The sequence below is a fragment of the Ammospiza nelsoni genome, chromosome 11, assembly GCF_027579445.1.
Source record: "Ammospiza nelsoni isolate bAmmNel1 chromosome 11, bAmmNel1.pri, whole genome shotgun sequence".
Classification (NCBI taxonomy): Eukaryota; Metazoa; Chordata; class Aves; order Passeriformes; family Passerellidae; genus Ammospiza; species Ammospiza nelsoni.
The window spans coordinates 1,186,913-1,210,272 of NC_080643.1; the positions used below are offsets into that span (position 1 = coordinate 1,186,913).

At 47.4% G+C, this 23,360-nt stretch overlaps 1 long non-coding RNA gene across 1 annotated transcript; it reads right to left on the reverse strand.

The window, feature by feature from the left end:
* Window positions 1-1,882: 1,882 nt before the first annotated feature.
* On the reverse strand, window positions 1,883-20,383 carry LOC132078289 (uncharacterized). Its single transcript, XR_009419239.1, has 3 exons — window positions 20,331-20,383; window positions 4,664-4,981; window positions 1,883-4,302 (listed from the first exon to the last, which is right to left on the reverse strand). It is a non-coding gene; the product is annotated as an uncharacterized LOC132078289 (long non-coding RNA).
* Window positions 20,384-23,360: the final 2,977 nt, after the last annotated feature.

Consider the following 23,360-nt stretch of genomic DNA (forward strand, 5'->3'; position numbering starts at 1 on the left):
AGGGGATGGATGGTCACTCACAGGACACCTGGAACCAGGGATGGTCACTCACAGGACACCTGGAACCAGGGATGGATGGTCACTCACAGGACACCTGGAACCAGGGATGGTCACTCACAGGACACCTGGAACCAGGGATGGATGGTCACTCACAGGAGGCTCCAGGTCCTCATCTTCCCATGGCCACTCTCAGCTCCTCTCCCAAGGCTCTGCTCCAGTGAAAGCAGAAGGATCTGTTTAAAACCTTAAACCTGGAATTTAGCACAGTTGGCATCCTCATTTCTCCATCATCTCCAGCCTAGTGAGGGAAAACACAATATTAAACACAATGCATTAAAATTCAAACACAAATGAATATTTTGGGCAATTCTTGCTGAGATTAAAGGGATTAATTAATTATTTCAAGAACTGCCAGGAGGTCCCATACACTGAGCTCCCCCTGGAAAAGCCCAGCTGTTATTTTAGAGGGGATAAACAAACGGGAATGTCACAGGAACTGCTGGTGTCACCTCCCAGGTTCACAGCTCCATCCTGCTGGAGAAGCACTGGACATGGCCTGGGTTTATTCCTGCACACTGGGAGCAGGCACGAGGGGAATTGAGAAGCACAGTCTCCTGAGGAGTGTTTTGTTGGGATGGATGGATGGCTCGTGTTTAAAGCTTAATAGAGCTCAGGCAATTTCACCTCGCTGCCCATCCAGATGAGGAAGAGCTCATAAATGAGTGAACTCTGAGACAAAATGAGACCTTTTCCTCCATCCAGGGAGATTGCTGCACCTGAAGTGCAGGAGCCAGGGATATTTCCCGTTTGTAAGGAGCTATTCCCAGTGATCACTGCTGCATTCTGGAGAAAAATGCCTTCAATTTCCACCACCAGAATGCACCAAGCGATTTGGCCAACTCAGATCCTTCTTTGTTAAACATTCCATTGCTGCTGGCAGAGCAGCGAGAGCCAGGCCTGCTGCTCAGTGGAACCACAGCCCCTGGATCCAGGCACAGGGGAGATTCCCTTGGGCATGACCCAGGGAGACAGGGGGTGCAGAGCCCCAGCAGCACCACAACGATTTCTGCCCCTGCCCTGATCCCAAGCACAAGGAGAGTGATGCCCTGTGCAGGCTGCCCTGGAGCAGGGAATGGATGGAGTTCCAGAGTAAAGCAGGGATGTATTCAAAGCATCTCCTCCATGGACCCACCTTGGGCAGCACCAGAGCCCAGCCAGGGCTGCACCCAAGATGAACCAAAATGGCCCCAAAATGCACGGCCGGGCACGGGCTCTGTCCCTGGGATCAGCTCTGCTCCATTTGCCCCTTGCAGTTCATTGTCCCATTGCAGCTTTAGCCCTGCAGTCCCACCCTGCTTGTTTTTCTCTCTGCAGCCCACGGGGTTTGTGCTCCTGGGCTGAGATTTGGGTCATTTGTCCTTGGTGCCCAGCTGGAGCAGGAATTGTTTTGTCTCCCTGCTCTGTGCACAGAGCTCAGCATGCCCTGATGTGAATCCCAGATTCACACACTAAAGCAGCACAGAATGTGGAAAATAGAAAAGCCAAACCTGAGGCATCCAGAGGAGCCCACTCCCACTCCCAGCCCATCCCTCACCCCTCATTCCCAGCCCCAGCTCTGCTCCCTGCAATCCCTTTAAGGCTGTCAGGCAGCCCAGGCAGGGTTGGGATAATTCAGCTTCCTCTGCTCACAGCAGATTAGATACCGTGGTCAGTGAGTCTGAAAAGAAGAAATGCACAACTCATTTGCATCAATGCTTTCAATTTGCTCAGAATGTTTTCCCTTTTAATTATTAGCCCAGAGTAAACTACTTATCAATTAATTGCTAGAAAATGGAAGTGAGTGTGTGTTATTGCTTAAATCTCTAATTGGCTAGACTGTTGCTTTCTTGTTAAATGCTAATTAAAGTTTTGAAACAGGCAAACATTACTTAACTTTAAATGGCTTAACGAGACCCACCAAGGTACAAACATTTACATTACACATTAGTTTTATGCCAGATCATGGGAAACCCAAAGCAAAGATGACAAGAGTTGATTTTCACTAATAAATTACACAATTTATTTGGATTTTAATTAAATTAAAAAGGTCTTTTTCTTAATCTCATTTGTCAACTAACTGGTAAATATTGCAAATAGGACTTATCCCATCAGTGTTTAGATGTATTTTTTTTCTTCTCAGAACCACAGAACAGTTTGGGATGGAAGGGACCTTAAAGGGCCTCTGGTTGCAACCCTCTGCCCTGGTCATCTCATTGCCATGAGGATAAATTGGGATTTACCACCAAGTTTATCATGCCACCATAATCACCTCAGCAAGAACTTCATTTTTGACCTCCACACACTTTCTAAACCTATGGGACAATTGAAAACTATTCCTGAAAAAACATCAAACTAGATACTGATGTTAAATTGAGTTTGTGGAACTCAGCCAAAGTTAAGACTATAGGCAGGAGAAGAGCTGCAGCAGCCCCAAATGTTATTTTTAGTGTGGCATTTCAAGCCTCAGATTGAGTTCAGCGACTGGAACCAGAAATGGGAGAGATTAAAGCTCAGCCACTCCCTGAGGCATTGCTCTGTCTGGAGAGGTTTCAGTCAGAAAAGGAAGGTCCCACATGGGCAATGCCACCTTCTCAGGGCAGTCTCTGACCAAAGAGGGAGGTGTTGACACAAAAATGAGATGCAAACAAAGCAGTTTGCAGCCAGTACAAACACTGGGGTTCCTTCTGATGCTTCCAATTTGGGAGTTACAAATTATTTCATTATAACCCCAGATCTCAATGAAAACGTATCAAGGTTCATTGTTCACTTCAAGCAGATCTGCAAACTCCATGTTGAATTAGACTTTGGGCAAAGCTGATTTATTTAGATCCTGGAAATCAGACAGGGAATTGAGGCCTTGACAAAGAGGGATGAGGGAATAACACAGAGCTTCACCTCTATGCTCTAGGTTGGTATCAAGAGTTTTAAAAATGTGATTTAACCCCCCAAGGTGTGCCCTGAGCACAGCTCCCAGAACCTTCCTCACCTTTATGGAGCAGAGTCAGACAGGCCCAGGTGGAAGTGAGGAGCTGCAAAACCCAACCACAGCCATGAGTACTCGTGGAAATGAGAGTCATTTAGAGCCCTAAAGATGGGATTTCTGAGAGTGCTTCAGTCATTAGAAGTGTAAAAATCCCATTGATTTTCAGTGGAACTCAATCTCCCTGGGCAGTGACAATCCCGATCTGAATGCCAAATAAAGAGGCCAGCAAGGAGCAAGTTTTGGCTGAGATCTGAGTGCCACAATCCCACCTGGATGTGCCCTGAGCACCTGCAGGGCCATCCAAGCTCCTGGAGCAGTTTCAAGCTGCTCTTTGAAGCAGGAGCCTGTGCCAGAGGGTTTATTAACCTGGAAAGGATGAGCAGGGACTGCTCCAGAGCTGTTCCACACCCCACTCCCAGACAGCTCATAAAGCAAACACTGCCTGCTTACAGCCAATTATTGTCACTGCTCAGCACTCTCTTCCTTTCCTGAAATCAGCAGAAATAGAAAACTCCTTTTTTTTTTAAATCCCAAATTGTTCTGCAGACTGACTGAGCCATTAGCAGGCCCTGGATGCCCCTTCCCTGCCTGATAATGAGCATTTTCCCAGGTTCAGTCCCAAAGTCAGCCCTCGAGGCCGTGTTTTGCAGGGATTCAGGCGCACGGGGAGGGCCCTGCTCCTCCCCAGGCAGCTGCTGCTCTCACACTCACTCTGGGGGCACCAGGGAATTCAGCTCCATTTCCAGCTCCTTTCATTAACCTGAGACACAGCAACAAATTAAAACTTCAATTACCTGCGAGTCAAAATGGAGAAGCTACAGAGACTGAGGAGATAGGCGAAAGCATTTAGTCTGCTGAAGTGATAGCCCTTTTTCCAGCCTTAATTGATTCCTAATTTCAGGCTGTTGCCATGGCAGCCACACTCCTGCCCGGCCCATGAGCCAGCCGTGTCCCTCTGGATGCAGCAGCACCTCTGCATCAGGAGCACTGTGGTGCCAGGGATGTTGGAGCAAATTCAAATATTGGGCAAAAACACGTCCTCCTGTTGAGACTGTCAGCTGCTTGTGGGAAAGCTGCACGGGTACAAAGCAAAGGTTGGAGAGCTCCAGGAGGTGGAAACGTTCTGCATCTCCACGACACCCAGTCAGTGCCTCCATGAGAGGCAGCAGGGACAGAGCTGCTGCAGGCTGAGCTCCAGCATGGGTTAAAATCCCTCCTCTGGCACAGCTGATCCCTATTTAAGATCATCACTGTGAAAAAATCTCTCCACGTTGAAGGTCCTGCAGGGAGAAAGGAGAAAGTTCATGAGAAAATTGCCTGATAAAATAAGAGGGGGGAAAAAAACCAAAAGAGATTTAGGGAAGAGCTGCCATCCAGGGATATTAGACTGAGCTTGAGAACAGATTCTATCTGATCAAAGCTCATTCCTCTCCTGGAATTTTAATAAGTCTGAGGCTTGTCTGGCTATTTGCATCCCCACCTTTCCCTGGCAGAGAGGGGCTGGGGGTCTCAGCCCCAGGCTGGGGAGAGATAAAGCAAATCCCTGGAGCCCAGGTTAATTAGAGAGAAACCTCTGCTTGCTGTTTAATGGAAATAAACCATCCCATGAGACAAACTGCCCTGTTGGAGGGGAGCACAAACCTTCTGGAGGCTCTCCTCATCTGCACCTTGCGCTGGGCAATGACGAAAAAACATATTGGAGCATTGAGAGGATGACACTTTCTCAGAGGGACATGTGCTGCTGAGGCCACACTGAGGGCTGGCCCAGCCTGCAGCAAAGCCCCTTTGTCCCCAGCAAAGCCCCTTTGGCACCTGCGGGCAGCCCCACCGAAAGGGAGAGCTGGAAGAGCTGCCAGGAGAGGTTTCTGAGCAGAACAAATGTGATTCAGGAACTGGAGCCCAGGTGAACAGGAGCCTCGAGTTCAGCTGGTTTAGAGGAAGCTCAAGGGTAACAGCCTCCTGCAATGCAGAGTGATAAACAAAATAAGCACATAAATTAGTGATTTCTATTAAAAATAAGCTCCCCAGCACATTTTGGGACAAGCACCCAAACCTCCCCCTTAAACACAATTCCAAAAAGAGCCAGTTGTGAGCTGACAGTGTTTGGTGGCATTGTCACATAAATGTTTATGCCCATTTCTACACATATATTTGTTTTGTTTATAGTTCTGGTTATGATTTCACATTTAAAAGCCAAATCCTAAATAAAATGACAAAACAAACAGCATCAAGTTCCCACCAATATCCTCCAAAACCATCAAAATACCTCCACCAGCCACACAGCTGCCAGCAAAACACCACACAGTGCTCTTTTCACTAATAGTTCTCATCTCTCCTCCCAGCCAAGGGGATGCAGGGGCAGAGGGGACCTGGTGGCCATCCCTGTCTGGGGAGAGAGATGGCACCTGAAGGGAATTCCCCACCTGCCTGAAGAGCTGAAAAATGGAGCTGCAGTGGATATTGTTCATGTGATTTGATGTCAGTGGGCTGCTAAAAACCACCCTGCCATTGGTAAAAACAATATTTCAATATTAACTTTGTTATTTAGATGAAATGTCTGTGGTGTAACAGCATTGCCCTTACAGCTGTGTGGGTGATGTATTGATGCGCTGCACATTCTGGCTGAAGGAAAAAATAGTTGTGATATTTTTAATAAAAACCTCATTTTCCTGTTCATTTTTGTACACAGCAAACAGATTTCACCGTAGGTGGTTGGATCTAATTCATTAGCTCCATCATCACTGATACCACAGAATAATCTCCCCATCAGCCCAGCTGCCTCCTTGCAGCTCTCCTGAAGGTGCTTGGAAATCCAATTTCCATGTAGAATATCCATCAGCCCGTTGTGACTCGGCCAGGGAGGCACAAAATGGGATTTTGGACCCTTCCCCTGGGTCTCCCTCTACTTGGGCTGGGACATCCTGGGCTCTCCTTGGCCCCCAAAAACCAAACCCTGTGAAACAAAATGCTGCAGGACTTCCCCCAGTCATGCAGGGGATTGCTCCTGGAATAATCACAGAGGCTGGAAAAGCTGCTCCTGGTCATGGAATAATCACTGAGGATGGAAAAGCTGCTCCTGGTCATGGAATAATCACAGAGGCTGGAAAAGCCCTCCAAGGCCAGGGGAGCGGAATTTCCTGGAGTTCAGCTGGTTAACAGGCAGCTCAGGGGTAACATTCTCCTAAATTAGAGTGATGAACAAGCTAAGCATATAAATCAGTTATTTCTATTAAAAATGAGCTCCCCAGCAAGTTACCAAGGCCATCAGTTCCAGCCACACCCAGCAGTGCCACATCCACAGGAATTTTAAAGCCCAGCAGGGAATCCTGCAGGACAAGCACAGGGATCTGTTCACACCCAGCCACTCCATGCCCTGCTCCCCTCACTCCAGGCAGGGAGTGTCACCCAGCCCGTCCCCTCTCCTGAAGGAACGTCACCCCACAGGGCACCTGGGTCTCTGTCCTTTCCTTTCACCCTTAGATAATTTAGATGGGGGAAACAACTCAACAAAACCACAGCTTTTACAAGTGTATCCTCAGCCAAAAAAAATATCCCATAACCTTGAGGAGATGAACTTCCCCAGCAGAGATTTCAATGCATATTGCTACAATCAAAAGACAATTTTGTTCCCTGACAGTTATGATATTTCTCAGAGAAAATATGGCCTATCACTTCCATTTCCACTGATTCATAAATCACATTGTTGCATTCTGCAATGCTCTTTCCAAAACATTTCCATGCACTCTGGCTCCACCCTGACTAACCCTTCCAGAAGGGCTTTCAGTGCCCCTGGCATCAGCAGGTTCTACAGAACATCGTGGCAGGAATTCTTTGGCACTGGGCTGTATTTTTAAGGATATTTGCCATTTCAGCCCACATTTCCCACCAGTAAATCCCACCCACCCATGGCACTGATCCACTCTGAACACCCCAAACCTTACCAAAAATGGGTCTGAGTGGTAGAAAGGTCATTAAATAATAACAGGAATTTCATCTCCGAGATAAGCAGCATGGGGAAAGGTGTGTGCTGGGTTTGGGGAGAGGGAACACTACAGGGAGAAGGCTGAGCCTGAAGGACTCAGGAGAGGAGAAACCAAACCACATTATTGGGATGTAGCAGTGGCCTTGGAGCCCACATCCCACCAGTTACTGCACCCCCGGGAAAACCTCCTGGCTGGTAAAATATTCTTTCCTGGAATTGCTGCAGCTCACAAGCAAGAACCAACACAAAGAGAGAACAATGGCATTTCAAATTGGAAAAAAAAAAAATTCTCAGGTTCTAAACCAGTTTAGGAAACACTAAACACATCTCCACATTTCTAAATCTCTTCCAAAAGCAGAGATGGAATGCTGGCTGTGGCAGCTGATGGGCTTCCCCAGGGACCAGGAGGGTGTCCCAGCATCAGAACCTAGCCCTGGAGCTCCGGTTCTCCCCCAGGGACCAGGAGGGTGTCCCAGCATCAGAACCTAGCCCTGGAGCTCCGGTTCTCCCCCAGCCCCCAGATCTGAGGGCATTTAAGGGCAATTTACAGCACCAGCCTCACATGCATGAGGGAAAATCCCACTGGAACAAGGGTTTGCCAAATGTTTTCAACCATCCTGTTTCAAGGGATGAGCCTCAGTGGTTGGTGTGCAGGTCCAGCCCCACAACAGAGGGGAAGTTTGTGAGAGGGAATTTCTCCACAATTCCTGAATCCACGTGGATCCAGCTTCGGCAGTCTCTGAGCTGGAAGTGGCAGCAGGCAGAGAGGTTGGAGCAGGACATTTCTTCCTCTTCTCTCTCAGATCCCACAGGTGGCACTGCCACACCAAAACACAGAACAACCCTTGCAACCCACAGGTGACCCCTGTGGGCACCTCAGAACTTCCATAAGGAACACAATCCATCCTTCCACCACCCCTGGAGCCTCATTCCCTCCGTGGTGGCCACAGAACGGCAGCAGAGGAGCTGGTCCCAGCTGAGGGGCCCAATGCAGAGCCCAGGTGCATTGGGAGCTCTCTGGGGATTTCTCTGTGCCTGGCAGAGGCTGCGGCTCCATCCCCTCAGCGCTGTGCCCGCTCCATGCACCGATCACTGATCCCAGCAGTGACTGATCATCGCTTCAGGAGGGATTCACTAAGAGATCCCTTCACACAAACCCCTCCCAAACCACGCTGCAAACTCCTTCAACAGAGCACCAAGGAAAGGTTTGAGCAGCCTGTATCAGTATTGCAGCAATGGGAGCGAATGCAGCCCGTGTCCACTGCTCAGGGTGAAGCAGAACAGCACGAGGCACTCGGTGCTGTTATTGCCCAACCTGCCAGCAGCCCTGGGCTGGCTCTGGCACAGGATGGGCTCCTCTGCAATCTGAGCTCATCCTGGCAGCTGTGGCAGCAGGAAAATGTGTCCTGTGCTGGAGCCCAGGCCTGCCCAGTGCTCCCAGTAAAGGCTCTGCCCTCCACAGGCCATCACTTGTACCCCAGGCCTGCCCAGTGCTCCCAGTAAAGGGCCAGCCCTCCACAGGCCATCACTTGCTCCCCAGGCCTGCCCAGTGCTCCCAGTAAAGGGCAGGTGACCAGGTGACCCTCCTGGGTCACCACTGGCACCCCACTGCAGAGCACCCTCATTCACGCAGCTCACCTGCTCAGGCTGAGCCCCTGGCCTGCTCAGCAAAAGGGATTTATACCCAGAGCTCTCTGTTATCTATTATTAATGCAAAGTTCTGTGTCCTTATCAGCACAGCCCATGTCACCCTGCCACTCTCCTGACCCAAAATGCAACATTTTATTCCTGTTTTACTCTTTCAGTTGATCTCAGAACCCAATCAAGTGCTCAGAAGCTGCCGTGTGTGTTGTACAATTTAAATGAGCTATACTCTAAATTACATGATGTACAAAGCACAAGCCCAGCATACAGAAATGATGCTGAATTTTGGATTAGCCTCTTTGGGGGATTGTTCCTGTTATTTTATCCTCACCTAGAAATGCAACTTAGACTAAGCTCCAGACACTGATTGGAGCCAGCAACTTCATCCTTTCTCAAGAACTGCAGGAAAAGCTTTGCTAAAAAGGGTTGGAATCAGCTTCATCCAAGCATTTAAAACTGTGAAAAGACAAAGACAGAGCAGGCAATTGTCTGTCTGTTAACTCATCATGGAACAAGGGGACAGAAATAGCAACAACCCCAAATAATGAGCAACCAGCCCCCAATGGCAGAAGAGGAGAGTTTGTCTGACATGCACAGAGCTGGGTCTGCCTCCTCCCAAAATCTCAGTCCCTTATTGCAGTCAGGATTCCTCAGGAACGCTGGACTGTCCTGCTTGTGGCTTTGCTGCTGGTTTAGATATAACTGATATCAAATAAAACAGCTGAATGTTGAACTGCTCTGTCCACCCCAGCCCTGCCAACAATAGCCGTGTCCAAACTGCTGGTAAGGTCTGGGCTTTGGGGCTCCCATTTGTTCCCACTTTGGGAATCCAAGGGATTGGGCAGGACAGCAGAGTGGCAAATATTACAGAGCAAGCTAAGGATATAAGAAAATGTAAAAGAAAATAGTCCCTAAGCAATTTAATACTAAATTAAAAATTGAATCCTAAACCCAGTTGAATCCTAAATTCCCCAGTAATGGACTATTTCTAATTAATTACCTTGTGTGTCTATAAAGATTTTTGTGGACTTCCCAGGCATGAGTCATTTTAGCAGGGCTGTTTCTACAGGAACTCGTTTATCTCAGTGAATGGGGCTCAAACCACATGGAAACAGAGCTGAGCTTCACCTCCCAGCCACAGGGGCAGGAACATGTGCTGGGGAAACTGAGGCATGGGAGGATCAGAGGGATTTGGGCTCTCCAGACACACAGGACTCTGTGGACTTGCAGGATTTACCCAAATTGATTTACACAGCAGAGCTGTGCCTGTCTCTGCAGGGCTGGGATTAAAGCCTGCTGTTCAGGAGAGAGAAACTCATCCAAGGCAACAACACCAGTTCCTAAACTTCAGTTTGACTCCAACTCACAAACAGTAACAGTGACCCTGTGCAGTCAGGAACAGCAGGGATCAAACAGCTGAGCAGAATTTCACAGGAATTATTTCGCCATTTCACCTCTGCAGAAGGGCAGGGATGTAACAAAGCCTAAAGATCAGCCAAAATCCTGATGAAAGCACCAGAGCATCCAGGAGAGCTCGGGCCCATGGAAGCAGCAGGAGCAGTTTGCCCCACTGAGAACTTCCCTGAGAGCAATTTCCTGATTGAAAATAAAAAATTCTAGGAATTATATTGTGAGGCATCTGTTAAGCAGTTATAACAGGGCTCTTTCCCCCCTCCTCATGTGCAGGTTTTTCAGGAAAACACCAAATCAGAGATCAATTCCCTGTGATTTCCCTGAAGAGAGAGCAGGTGCTGATCTAACAGCAGAATCCCACTGAACCAGAATTCCAGCCCAATCAGGAATGGGCACAGGATAATGGGAACACTGGTGGGTACAACAAGAAATTCTGCTTCTAAAAGGACAATTAGAAGGGCTCAAGTGTTGCCTCAGTGGGTGAGAGCCTCATCCATCCTGCAGCAAAGCAGAATTGAGCAGCACTGAGCTGTACTTTGCAATTATGGCCAAAGTGAACTGATAACTGCATTTGTTTGCCAGCTCCCTGCATGTCAGTTATCCAGAGCTGAACAAGGGGCAGTTGATATTATTAATATTGATGTTGTTGTTGATATTACCATTCCTGACCCCTCTCCGCTGCCCCTTCCATGATCCCAGCCCAGGATATTCCATTTCCCACAGCCCCAGGCCCTGATCCCACCTCCCTGCAGGGCACCAAGCACAGGTGAGGCTGCTTTGGGAAGAACCAGGGAATTAAAAGCTCCAGAAGAGCAGCAGTGATGCTCCTCAGGCTGCTGTAACCCAGCAGGGTTTTATGGACACGTGTCTGAGACAATCCGGGGAGGAGTCCATAAAATGCAGAGTTCAGCCTCACTGACACATCACACCAGGCACACAGGGAATAAACAACTCAGAGTAAGCTCCTTTATGATCCTACAGACTCTTCCCTTTCTTTACAATCACTTCTTCTCTTCTAAAAGATGTAACCACAGGTTTTTTTGCAGGTGTTTTTTGCTTCTGAGCTATTTTCCATTCTTTAACTTATTTATAATTAAAAGGTGTGTGAAATGCCAAGAGATTATTTGCTGTTCCACGAGGGATTTAAAGAACCATCACAATAAATCAATGAAAGGTTCACTATAAAGGGAGGGAGATGGACACTGTCAATATGAAACAGCAGTGAACTGTAAAAATAAGAATTAGGCTGCTGAGCTGTTTGTCAAACATGTGGAGGCACTGACAGGGAAGGCAAGAAATTCTATTAGAATCACAAACAGCTTAGGTGGAAGGGAACTTAGAGCCCATCCAGAGCCATGGCAGGGACACCTCCATGTCCCAGGTGCTCCAATGCCCAGCCTGGCCTTGGGCACTGCAGGGATCCAGGGCAGCCACAGCTGTGCCAGGGCTGCCCACCCTGCCAGGGAACAATTCCTTTGGTACACAACCTCCATTTCCCCTCTTCAGTGGCTCTCCAGGCACCCTGGGTCTCTCTTGCACCCAAAATCCCAGCAAATTCCTCCCCTGCTCCCTCCAAAGCAGGCAGGGCCAGAATTCTGCTCATCCCAGCAGAGCTCCCAGCACAGCACAAGGGCAGTGCTCACATCACTGTGTGCCTTCAGGGCTCACCAAACTCCCCAACACCCCAGGAACTGCAGGAAGACAATCCCTGCACAGCACAAGGGCAGTGCTCACATCACTGTGTGCCTTCAGGGCTCACCAAACTCCCCAACACCCCAGGAACTGCAGGAAGACAATCCCTGCACAGGGGCTCCTCTGGGCCAGCAGGGTCTGGGGGCTTTGGGGCAGCCTGTGGGGCTCATTCCAGGCACATCCCTGCCAGAGCAGGGAAATCCAAGCACTGGAGCACCAAAGAGGCTGCAGGAAATGCAGGAACAGCTCCCTGCAGGCTCCCCTCTCCCAGGGATGGGTCACTGATGGGCAGAGCGCTCTGCTCAGGCCAAAGTGAAGCATTTTTGGGGGTGTCCGTCCCCCTCAGGGGCAGGAGGGTCACTGTGAGGAGCAGATGCCACGTGCAGACACACAGACCCAGCCCAGAGTCCCTGAGGAATCCATGATTTACACTGGAACCCAACCTCTGCTGATCCCATGGTCCCACGAGAGGATAAATGAGCAGTAACAGCCTCAGGACACTCCTTAGGGCTGTATTTCTGCAGAGGAGAACATCTCCACTGCCTCAGACAGCTCACAAATCACACTGGAGTGAACTCACTGATCACAGCATCCAAAGACTTGAAAATTCCCTCAGTGGGCACCAGAACCATTCACCAAAAGCTCCACCACAGAACGAGCCACAATTAACTCCTTGCTAGCCCCTCCTGGATGATCTCCTCATCCCAATAAAAGTCAGTTTTATTCCCTGAGTCAGTGCTCCTTCCCTCAGACCTGGCACAAAGGCAGCGAGGCTGGAGTGCAGTAACAATTTATGATGCACATGAGCCCATTCACATGCACACATCCAGTACTTAAATTATCCCCCTGCCGTCTGCCACTGGGTTTGAGCAGCCCCAGATTGATGGGGATTCTGCCCAGCGTTTCAGATCTGTTCTCCAAGCAGAGCCAGCCTCCCCTCTGGTGTTCCTGGCGTTTATCCCTTCCAGGGCTGGATGCAAAGCAGAGCTCAGACCCACAGGGCTTCAGAGAGGTTTGCTGCTGATAGAAAAGGGGTTTTTATGGCCTCCAACCCCAAATCCTTTTGGGATTTTGGGGATGGCAGATTGCTTTATGCTGTCCCACAAACAACACTGAACCTGCTCGGAGTTAGCGCTGATGAAGGCAAGAGCAGCAGGAAGGCTCTCACAAAAAGGAGATTCAGCAGGAGATTTTATTCCAGTTTTGTCTTTTCCAAGACCCCTAAGACAAATGTAAATCACTCCACACGAGCTCACTCCCTTCCCCCACAGTTTATCCCAGATTATTTTTCCCAGACCTTGAAGGAACGTGCCACACCTGTTTAAACCTGAACAATTCAGCAACAGCTCTGAGGCTTTACAGAATCTTTCATTTCATTCTTTACTCACAATTAGACTTCACACTAATTCCTGTAGCCCTCAATTACGAGCACAGTTTAACAACATACCTGAAAGAATTTGAGAGACATTTTATCTCCCGATGCAGCCCTGAAAAAAGGCCATAATTGCTTGTCATTCAAAGGAAATTAAAAATCATTTGGGGAATGATGTGAATGGAATTTGCAATTAATCTCAGGGTTTTTCCCTCTCCGGGAGGAGCCCTGTGCATTGGAGGGCCCTTCAGCAGCCAGATGAAGGACAATGACTGCTCTGGGTGAGGATTCCACCACACCAAGGGCTCCCAACACAAATTTAGATGTTCAGCTTTACCCTCGGATGACCTGGACCTAATCACGCTGCAATTCTCCTCCCCTGCATGGGAATGAAGCTGTCAGCAGCCTCTGGAAGCTCTGGCAGCCAATAAAGGGCAGGAGCTCACATGTGGCAGCCGCTCATCCCATCTCCTCCCAGCTGCTGCGAGCCTCAGAGCACTGACCATCATTTCCCTGATGCCACCAGCACAAAATCATGGCCAAATTAATTCATCCTCAAGCAGGTGGGCTTTCAGGCACATCAGGGGATGTTCTCATATTAACAAAAAGAAAACCCAATAAAAAAAAACAGTTTTAGTCCCTGTCTACATTTATTTTTCTCTTTAAAGGTTCAATTGAGAATAAACCATGTATTTTTTTCCTGTAGAACATCTGTCCCTGTAACCCATAACACATTTTCCTATCAGAAACCACCCAGAAATAATAAGAAGATAGAATTTCACAGGGAAATATTTTTCCTAATTGAAATTTAAGTGGTTCATTTTTTTAAATAAAAGTGTTCATGTTTTTAGTGGTTTTAGTACCAGCTCAGGGCAAAATCAGCCAGAACATCTCATTTAAGGCCCTCGATAATTACAGGAATTAGTGACATGGCATAATTTTGTCTTTCCATCCTCAGCCCCACCTGCTCCTCCATTTGCAAGTCTTTAATTACATCATCAGCCCTTCCCACTGCTCTGAGCACACCGAGCTCCATCCTCCCTCCCAAACCAGCCTGGATTTAATATTTTGGGGTTGCCTCATTTCTCAGTGTGTGCCTGAGCCTTATCTGCCGCCGACTGTCCAAACACTGCTCCCAAGAAAGAATTTTTCATTTCCTTTGGGCTTTTCTCGCCTGTTTGTCGCTATCTGAATGCTCCACAACATTAATTAAACTGACAAGGTAAGGCAGCAAAATTATCTCCACTCTGCACACAGGGGGCTGAGGCAGAGAGTTCAAGTTGAAAGGAAAGCTGGCCATAAACTCCACAGAAATATTGTGGTTGAAACAAACTCCAAAAGCAGCATTGCCTTTCCATGAGGGCACAGAGGAGGACCTGGACAAGCTCAGGTTTCAGGCAAATGCAGAAAAAACCAGCCTGAACACAGAAAATTTCCATTTGGCCTTTGAAGGCTTGGGTTTACACTTTGAGCCTGAAAACAGAGTTTGGACCAGAGCAGCCCCAACCAGCCCCACACTGGGGGGCAACATTCCAACACTCCATGCTGGGCTTCCCAAGTCAATGCACGGATGGAACTGGAAGTGAAGCAGCCCCAAAATACAACATTAAGGGATATAAAGGAAAGGTTTCAGAGCTGAGGAACAAGCAAACACCACTCTCCAAGTTCAGGTAATGAGGGATCCATGCAGCCCTAAAAAGGCAACACGAAGGGAGCAACATTAACCTTTCTAAAGGAAAGGTTTCAGTGATGATAAAGAAGCAAACACCACTCTCCAAGTTCAGGTAATGAGGGATCCACACAGCCCCAAAAAAGCAACATTAAGGGATCTAAAAGAAAGGTTTCAGTGCTGATAAAGAAGCAAACCTCACTCTCCAGGTTCAGGTAATTGGGGATCCCCCGAGCAGGCTGCACAGCTCCTGCTCTGTGGGGTCAGCACTCACTTTCCCTGTTCTCCACCACCAGGATAAAGCAATAACAGAATAAAGGGGCTGCTTGAGCCTCCCCAGCCCTGGGCAGCCCCTGAGAGTCACCCCAAACCCCCAGCTCTGGCTCCAGATGGATTCTGCTCCTTCTGCACCCACTGACAGCTTGCTCACATCCCAATTCACTGAATCCCATCAGAGGCACCCAAACAAGGCTCAAAGGAGGCACCTAGACAAGGACAGATAATTCTGGATGCTCCTCTTGCTGTGCTCTCCTCTTGGCAAGGCAGAGCTTCATCAGAGTCCCAACGTGCCAGACACAGCCCCAAAAATAATTTATAGGCTTTCAAAGCCAATATTTTCAAAAAATAAATGACAAATATAAAGACAAAATCATCAAAACACTTGCAGAAAGCAAGGGTTTAAACTGCCAAAGAAATGTCATAACATTTTCTCTGAAAATTATTCATAGCCTTCCAATCAGTTCCAGAATCTTCTGCTTCTTTCCCTCCCTACCAACTGCTATTAAATGCAGCAAGGTACTGACTGCAGGGCTGTGCCTCTGCTAAATCCCTTCCCAGCATGTCAAGTGTATCAATATTTGAACAGGCAATGGCAAATTCCACAGCCTTACAGATATATTTATTAATTTCAATCATCAGGCCGGGGAGGTGTGAATGAGGGCACTGTCATTTAGGGCTGTAATTAATCATCCTGGACACTTCCCTGTCAGGGCCCATAAATCAAGAAGCAAAGTGTTTCTCCTCCTGAGTGATATGGAAGCAGCATTAGCAGGGTGACAAAAATCTAATGCTGTCAGTGAGTGGGAGATATTTTATCTGCCTTTGACACGGGGCTGTTCCACACGGGTGCCCTCCACCTCAGAATTTATTTTCTGCCTGTAGAGCACACATCTTAAAAATATGAACAGAGCAGAACAACAAGGCTGAGGTACGAAGTTGCCAAATGCCAAGACAGAGGAAAGTTCCTGAAGGAAAAGGGGAAAAAAGCCCTGACACATCAATCCAAGGAGTAACAAACACATGTTGGGAATAAGAAGGGACAAATCCCTGTTAACAGGGTGTGGTGGTGTTCACAGAGATCCCAGGATGAGGAAAGAGATGAGAATCTTGACTCCATGTTTCAGAAGGCAGATTTATTATTTTATTATATATATTATATTCAAAGAAAATTATATATTAAAACTATACTAAAATAATAGAATAAAAGAGTCATCAGAAGGCTGGAAAGGAAAGGAATGGAATGATAATAAAATCTTGTGACTGACCAGAGAGTCTGAGCCAGCTGACTGTGTTTGGCCATTCATTAGAAACAACCACATGAGACCAATCACAGATGCACCTGTTGCATTCCACAACAGCACATAATTATTGGTTTTCTTTTCCTCTGAGGCTTCTCAGGAGAAAAAAGTCCTAACAAAAGGATTTTTCATTAAATATGTCTGTGACAGCAGGGCAGTGCAAGGAATCTCCTGGACTGAACAGTTCTGACCCAGCCCCTGCTCAGCTCCACACCCAGCAGCCACGGGGTTGTTGAGGAAAATACAATGAAAAATGAGACTTAAGGCACTGATTAAAATAGGAAGAACTAAATCTCCCTTTCAAAAAATAAAGCCTGAGAGCACATGTGAGAATCATCCATAACACACAGGACATGTCCATGGTGAGGAGGCGCCAGGCTGGTGCTCCTCAGCTCCTGGCAGGGTCACCACCCTTCCCTTCCCTGCCATGGCATTGCCTGCTCGTATTCCACACCAGAAATGCGGAATATGAACCACTGAGCCTTCAAATTTTCACTGCTCCAAGAGATTATTTCCAAGTGCAGCCATACAGGAGCATTTATTGCCTTTAATATTTGGATGGAGCTGCTGAAAGCCAGACCTGAAGCAGCCAGGCTGGTGAGAAACCTGCATTTGAAGGGATCCAAGCCCTGCACTAACAGCTTGTCTGAAATGCATTCAAACACTCGAGATGCTTTTAAATAAACCTCGTTAGATCCTGGGAATGACAGTCAGCATCGTTTTATTTGACATTTCTTCCCCCTCCAGGTGCCCCACGTGCCCCTTGGATTATTCAGAGCATCTCCTGCAGGCACTGTGATGCTTCTCACAGCACAAATTACCTGGGGGTGCTCTCATCCCCAGACAGGAGCTGATGCAGGCTGGTTTCAGGGCTCTTGCTGTGCCTGGAGCACCTGAGAGGGATCTCAGAGCCGCCATGGGGAACGCTGGACACAGAATTTTCTGGAAGGGTCCAGCTGAACAGAGCCCAGCTCTGAGATGATAAACCACAGCCATGGACACACCTCCCCACCTGGCACTAAACACAGCTCAGGGCTCCCCCTGAGACCTTTCATCTTTAAATATTTGAGATCTCAGCACTTCAATTCTGCCAGTAACAATTCAACCTGCAACTCCTCACCCCACTTATTCGCAGGCTACAAACTTTATAGCCAAAATCAAACCTAAATATATCGATTGCACTCTACCATGGGAAAAGAAATCATAAAATTCCTTATTTAATCACACAATTCTATCACCAATCTGCTGAAAAAATAGATGCACAAGGGCATTACTGCCTGTGCTCTGAGTGCTGAGGTGGAATTCTGCCCACAGGCAGTAACTATAAACCCAGGTCTGAGATAATCCAGCTGTAAAACACTGAGCATAAACCACATGCTTTTAGCCTCTGATGGAAGCATTCTTCTCCAAAGCACAATTTACATTTAAATTGATATTGTAGGGAATCAAATACTCAAAATAAGTGTCAATGTTTTCTTCTTCACCGAGTTGTTTCCTAATTGGATTCAAGTGTTTTGCCTAACCATTTCATAGTCTTATTTTGTTCTGGAAATTAAAAATAAAATCTTTCATTATTCATGATCCCTACCTTCTGGGAAGTGCCTCGGATTGTTTTTGTTAAGAAAATCAGAACAGGCTGTTTCCATTTAACTGCTGGCACTCAGCAAGCAGAAGGGAAGCAGCAATTGCTCCTGATGCAGTAACAGCAGCGAGTTCTGACGGGAGCCAGCAGAAACATCCACACCCAAAATGCCTCTCCTGGCCTTCCATTCCAGGGGGACAGAGCCCCTGGGACCTGGGAATGAGGTGCTGGAGTCACCCCTGCCTTTCCCTGGCTCTGCTCCTCTTCACACCAACCCCAAAATCTCAGGGGAATGGCAAACTCACACTCTGGGCTCCCCACAGGACAACTGCAATGCTTCAAAAACGAACTAAAACAAATGTATTTTCAGCAATAAAGCAGCAGTTCCTGAAGGGAGCTTTGTGAATGAATTATACAGCTGAGGAAGCTGAAGAGCATCCGTGAGCAGGGTAAATCTGGTGCCTCCAGGAGCAGGAGGTGCCCACCACAATCTGCATTGCTGACAGGGCTGGTAGGGAACAGAATCTGCTCAATTCCTCCTCTGCCTCTGCAGGGACAAAGCACAGGTGCTGCCATACAAATAAAACACATTCCGTGGTGAAAGAAACCCCTTGAGCAATTCCCCACCAAATTTTGTTGTTGTTGTTCTGGCAAAAGTCACGGTGGGAACAAAGCTCAGTGAGAAAGTTCTTTGTGGTTAATGTAGAAAACCAATCAAGCACTGACATCTCCCACAGAAGCCACACGAGGTCCAGGTGGCTGCAATCACAAACTCTCGAGTTACAAAACCCTTCCCAGCCCCAGTTCCTTCATTTCTGTCCCGAGTTTGAGGAATGTTTGAGTGAGCCGGGGCTGTTTAGCCTGGAGGAGGCTCAGAGGTGCCCTCATTGCTCTCTACACCTTCCTGCAGGGAGGCTGCAGACGGAACCAGAGGACACACTCTCCAGCTACGGCAGGGAAGGGTCAGGTTGGATATCAGGAAGAAATTTTTCACCAAAAGAACAATAAAGCACTGGGATGCTCTGCCCAGGGAGGTGGTGGAATCACCATCTCTGGATGTGTTTATAAAAACACTGGCCATGGCACTTGGTGTTAGGGCACAGGTTGGATGATGCTCTCAGAGGTCTCTTCCACCCTCATCATTCTGTGATTCTGAGCACCCAGGAGCAGCCCCACACACGCCCTGGCCAGGCTGGGCTGCAGCTCGGAGCTGTTCACAGCCGGGTGTGCTGAACCCCCCAGGCTGGGCAGGTCCATTCCCAATTCCCAAAATCTCCCCCTGCACCTGGCTCCCGTCCTGCTCCTGCCAAGCTCTGCTGCTGTAATTCCCTCCCAGCCGATAACATCAGCAGGGAAATTCCACTCATCGCCTCTCCTTAGAGCTAAATGTGCCAGTAATTTGTGAAATATTTCACCTGACCCGTCAAACCAACCCGACACTTCCCTGGCCTTTCTTCCCTTAGCGTGATAACCGATTCAAAACCACTTATTCCACTTCATTAAAATCAAAAGTCGACCTGAAAAACAATAGCTGGGGCTTGAATTGAGTCAGCTACACATCATCAATGCAGCAGGAAAACAACAGCAAAAACCAGAATATTGTTTGTCTCTAAATGACCATCACCTTGGTAGGGATTTATTTTTTACATAGCTCTTTTGCCAGTTTATATTGGATTTAAACACCCATCTCAGCAGGCCTGTCCAAGGGAAGGGAACATCCCATCCCATCCCTCCCCATGGAGCAGCCCCATCTCCAGTGTCTCCAGCTGGGATGGATAAATGGGGTCACATTTAGCCCCCCTAAAAGCAGCCAGACCCTGCACAGCCCCATTCAGCCACCCAAGGCCAAAAGCACAAAGATGCCTTCCCAAAAATTCCAGCTCTCCCAGAGGAAAAGGAAGGCTAAAATAATGATGTCTATAAAACCCAACAGGCTCAACAAGCTGCTAAACACAGTTCCTAAATTAAGGAGTGGAGAGGTGAAAGGAATGAAGAGAATTTACTTTTATTGGCACAAGAAAATCCTTCCCCTTAACCAAAGGGCAACGGCTGGGTGCAGTTCAGGTTTTTAAACACATTTATGAAAACCTTTCATTCAGGAGACATCTATATTTTCAACCCAAATTTCCAGCTAATAAATTTTTATCAAATTGCTACAATGCCATCAGGAAAAAAGAATGTTTTAGGACCTCATTCCCTTTTCCTTAGAGGGTGACCTACACCACAGAGCTGCTTGCAGGGGGGCAGAGCAGGCAAACTCAGGCTACAAAAATGGATTTTGAGAGCACAGAAATTAAATACTACTATTCAGTTTGGGTTAAATAAATTCACCCCAGCACTTGGGTTGGCTGACACAACTTAAGACCTAAAAAATTACCTGTGGAAGGAGCTGGATGAGGTCCTTGGCTGGAGGGAAGCCACAAACGAGGCTCCAGCTCAGAAAAAACAATGGAGGAGGAAATTGGGAACCTTAAATTCGCTCTGCCCCCACCCCTGGGAGGGACCATCCCGTGAGGACAACAAGGGAATGGGGAACACCTGGGATGCGCCCCAGGATCTGCCAGAGCCGGGCAGGGATTTGTGCCATGAAATGGAATTCTGGAATTCCCAACCCTGCTCACTGATGGGGCTCTGCAATCACAGCGTGTGAGCTCCTGTCACACGCATCTTTTATGAAAATACTTCCCTTAGGATTTTTCCTTCTGAGAAGCTGAGAGGCCTCAGGAACAAAATGCAAACAATGGTTATCTGCTGCTGTGGGATGCAACAGGTGCATCTGGGATTGGGCTCATAGAGTTGTAATTTATAATTAATTTGTAATTAATGGCAAATCACAACCCAGCTGGCTCGGGCTCTCTGTCCAAACCACAAACCTTTGTTATCATTCCTTTCTATTCTATTCTATTCTATTCTATTCTATTCTATTCTATTCTATTCTATTCTATTCTTAGCCAGCCTTCTGATGAAATCCTTTCTTCTATTCTTTTAGCATAGTTTTAATGTAATATATATCATAAAATAATAAATCAGCCTTCTGAAACATGGAGTCAGAGCCTTGTCTCTTCCCTCATCCAAGAACCCCTGTGAACACCACCACAAGCTGCCATGCTCTGAAACAGGGAATTCCCAACCCTGCTCAGTGATGGGGTTTTGCAATCACAGTGTCTGAGCTCCCTGCCAGCTCTGAAATGGAATTCTGGAATTCCCAACCCTGCTCTCAGTGATGGGCTCTGCAGTGACAATGACACAGTGTGAGCTCCCATGCAGGGCATTCCTGCTTGGAAAACTCCCTTGCAGGACAGAGCAGAACTCTTGAGCTGTCTCTCAGCAGCCCAAGCCAGCAGCAGAACTTGTTGGAATTGTCATTTACTCGTTTGACAGAGATGAAATAATTCGAATTAAATAAAGGTTTAAATTAAACTGAACTTCTGTGCAAACCCCACCTTCTTGGAGGTGTGGAATTCCACTTGCCCTGGAGCAAAATGTTCTGTTCCATCTGCCTGGAAGTGAAATAAGTGGCACAAATGGGTAAAGATTTTCTGTGGTCAGGTGTGATCAGATTTATTTCCCTCAAACTGGAAGCTCAGAACTCCTTACATTATTCCTCTGGGAAGGGTAAAGTCAGAGAGACCTCAGACACTACTAAATTATTCTGCAGTGGTTAAAATATAACAAATGTTATTATGTGTCACTTAAAGAGGAGGCCATCATTATAATAAGTGTACAGCATGCACACATCACAAAGATTTTTATTCAATTGTGTTGGAAATTACAGTCACACCTTTCAAACACTGAAGTGACAGATTTCTCTGCCAGCACTGTCTCAGAGACTGTTCAGAAACCCCTACTGTTGTTCATCAACCTGTGCAGAATAATTGGCACTATAATTTTATACCTGTCAGAAATGCAATGTGCAGCATTGACTAATTGCTATTTTGTGTGCTCAGAAAGGTATAAAATCAATGTAACCACTGTGGGAATCAACAAATCCTTTTGTGAAGCTGCAGAACACTAAACAGAATTATGTTTACTACCGCCAGTCTTTGGGAGGTCCAGACTGGCTTCTATCACACATCATGCAAGAGCTCAGAGAGCAATCCTGTAAAGCTCTTAAACCCCTTCCCCCTGGTGAGAGACCTCAAACCTGGCAGGTTCTCCAGGAGTTCATGCTTTGCACGGCTGTGGAAATAATGGAAGCTCTCTGAATCCCCAGTGATTCACTTTTTCCTCTCCTGGCCCTTGTAATGTTGCCTAAATGAATGAGCATCAAAAATCTGAAAAGCCTTTTTAGGTTTGGAACGAGTGGATACGTGGCAAGGCTTGTGAGATGGAAAAACCCTGCAAAATGCTCCCTGTTCCCTGTGCCTCACGTTAGAGAGCTTCACCCACTGCCTGTGCATGAAATAAATGTTATTTTTCTCTTGCTGGGCCCCCTGCTCCCACTGAAACAAACAACAGAACTCCTCCAGAAGCCTCTCCCATGAATGCCACTTTTATCAGGCCCTGGAAAGAACTTAATGAAGCTGGAAGTGCTGCCATCAAATTTCATGTCTGTGTGTTGCAGAAAACAAAGGCTCTGTCCTGGTTTTACAGCAGGTTTGGGCAGAGTGTTCTCTCTGTGCAAACAACCCTCAGTCCCCCCAACGGGGTTATTGGCAGCTGGGCTGGATCCTTGCAGAGGCAATAAAGGCAGAGAAAAAAAAGTTACAGCCCAAATAAAAGGGTTTTAGCAACAGGTAACTGCAGAGGAAGGCAGTGCCAGCCCAATTCCCTCAGCTTGCAGTAATGGATGTGCAGAGAACAAACAAGCAGAGCCCTAAGGAGCTGATGGCTGAGCAGGAGAAACGCTATGGACATTAAATAAATCTAATAAATTTAAATGGATTTATTTGGGTTGAAATGCAGCTGTGTATTCCGACACAGGTTTCTGTTACATCAGTGAATTTCACATGTCCTGCAGGAGCTGGGGTTGGAAGGCAATGACCCAGAGGGTGGGGACTCCAAAACCCACCAAGGTCCACGTCCCCAGGTGCCAAAACCCACGAGGCTTTAAAGTCCCTGCAGGGATGGGAACTTGGATGCAAGGCATAAAACCATGGAGGCCAAATAGCACCAAATAAAATTGCTTTGCCCAGACCCCCCTCAGCTGTGGCCCCGCTTTTCAGCAGCCGTCACCTCTTCCAATAGGAAACCACATCCTCCTGATATAACCACAGAATGGCACTTGCTTTTGCATTTTTTGCATTAAAAAAAAGGATTTGCTTTTGCATCTTTGCTTTTGCTGTCTTAATACATTTAATTAATCCATAACATGACAGAGGCAGCACGAGAACAGACTTAAGGCTTAGCCTTAATAAGCATTAACTCAGTTAGGCTGGGTTTGGCAGAGCAGCCCCTCCTAATTCTT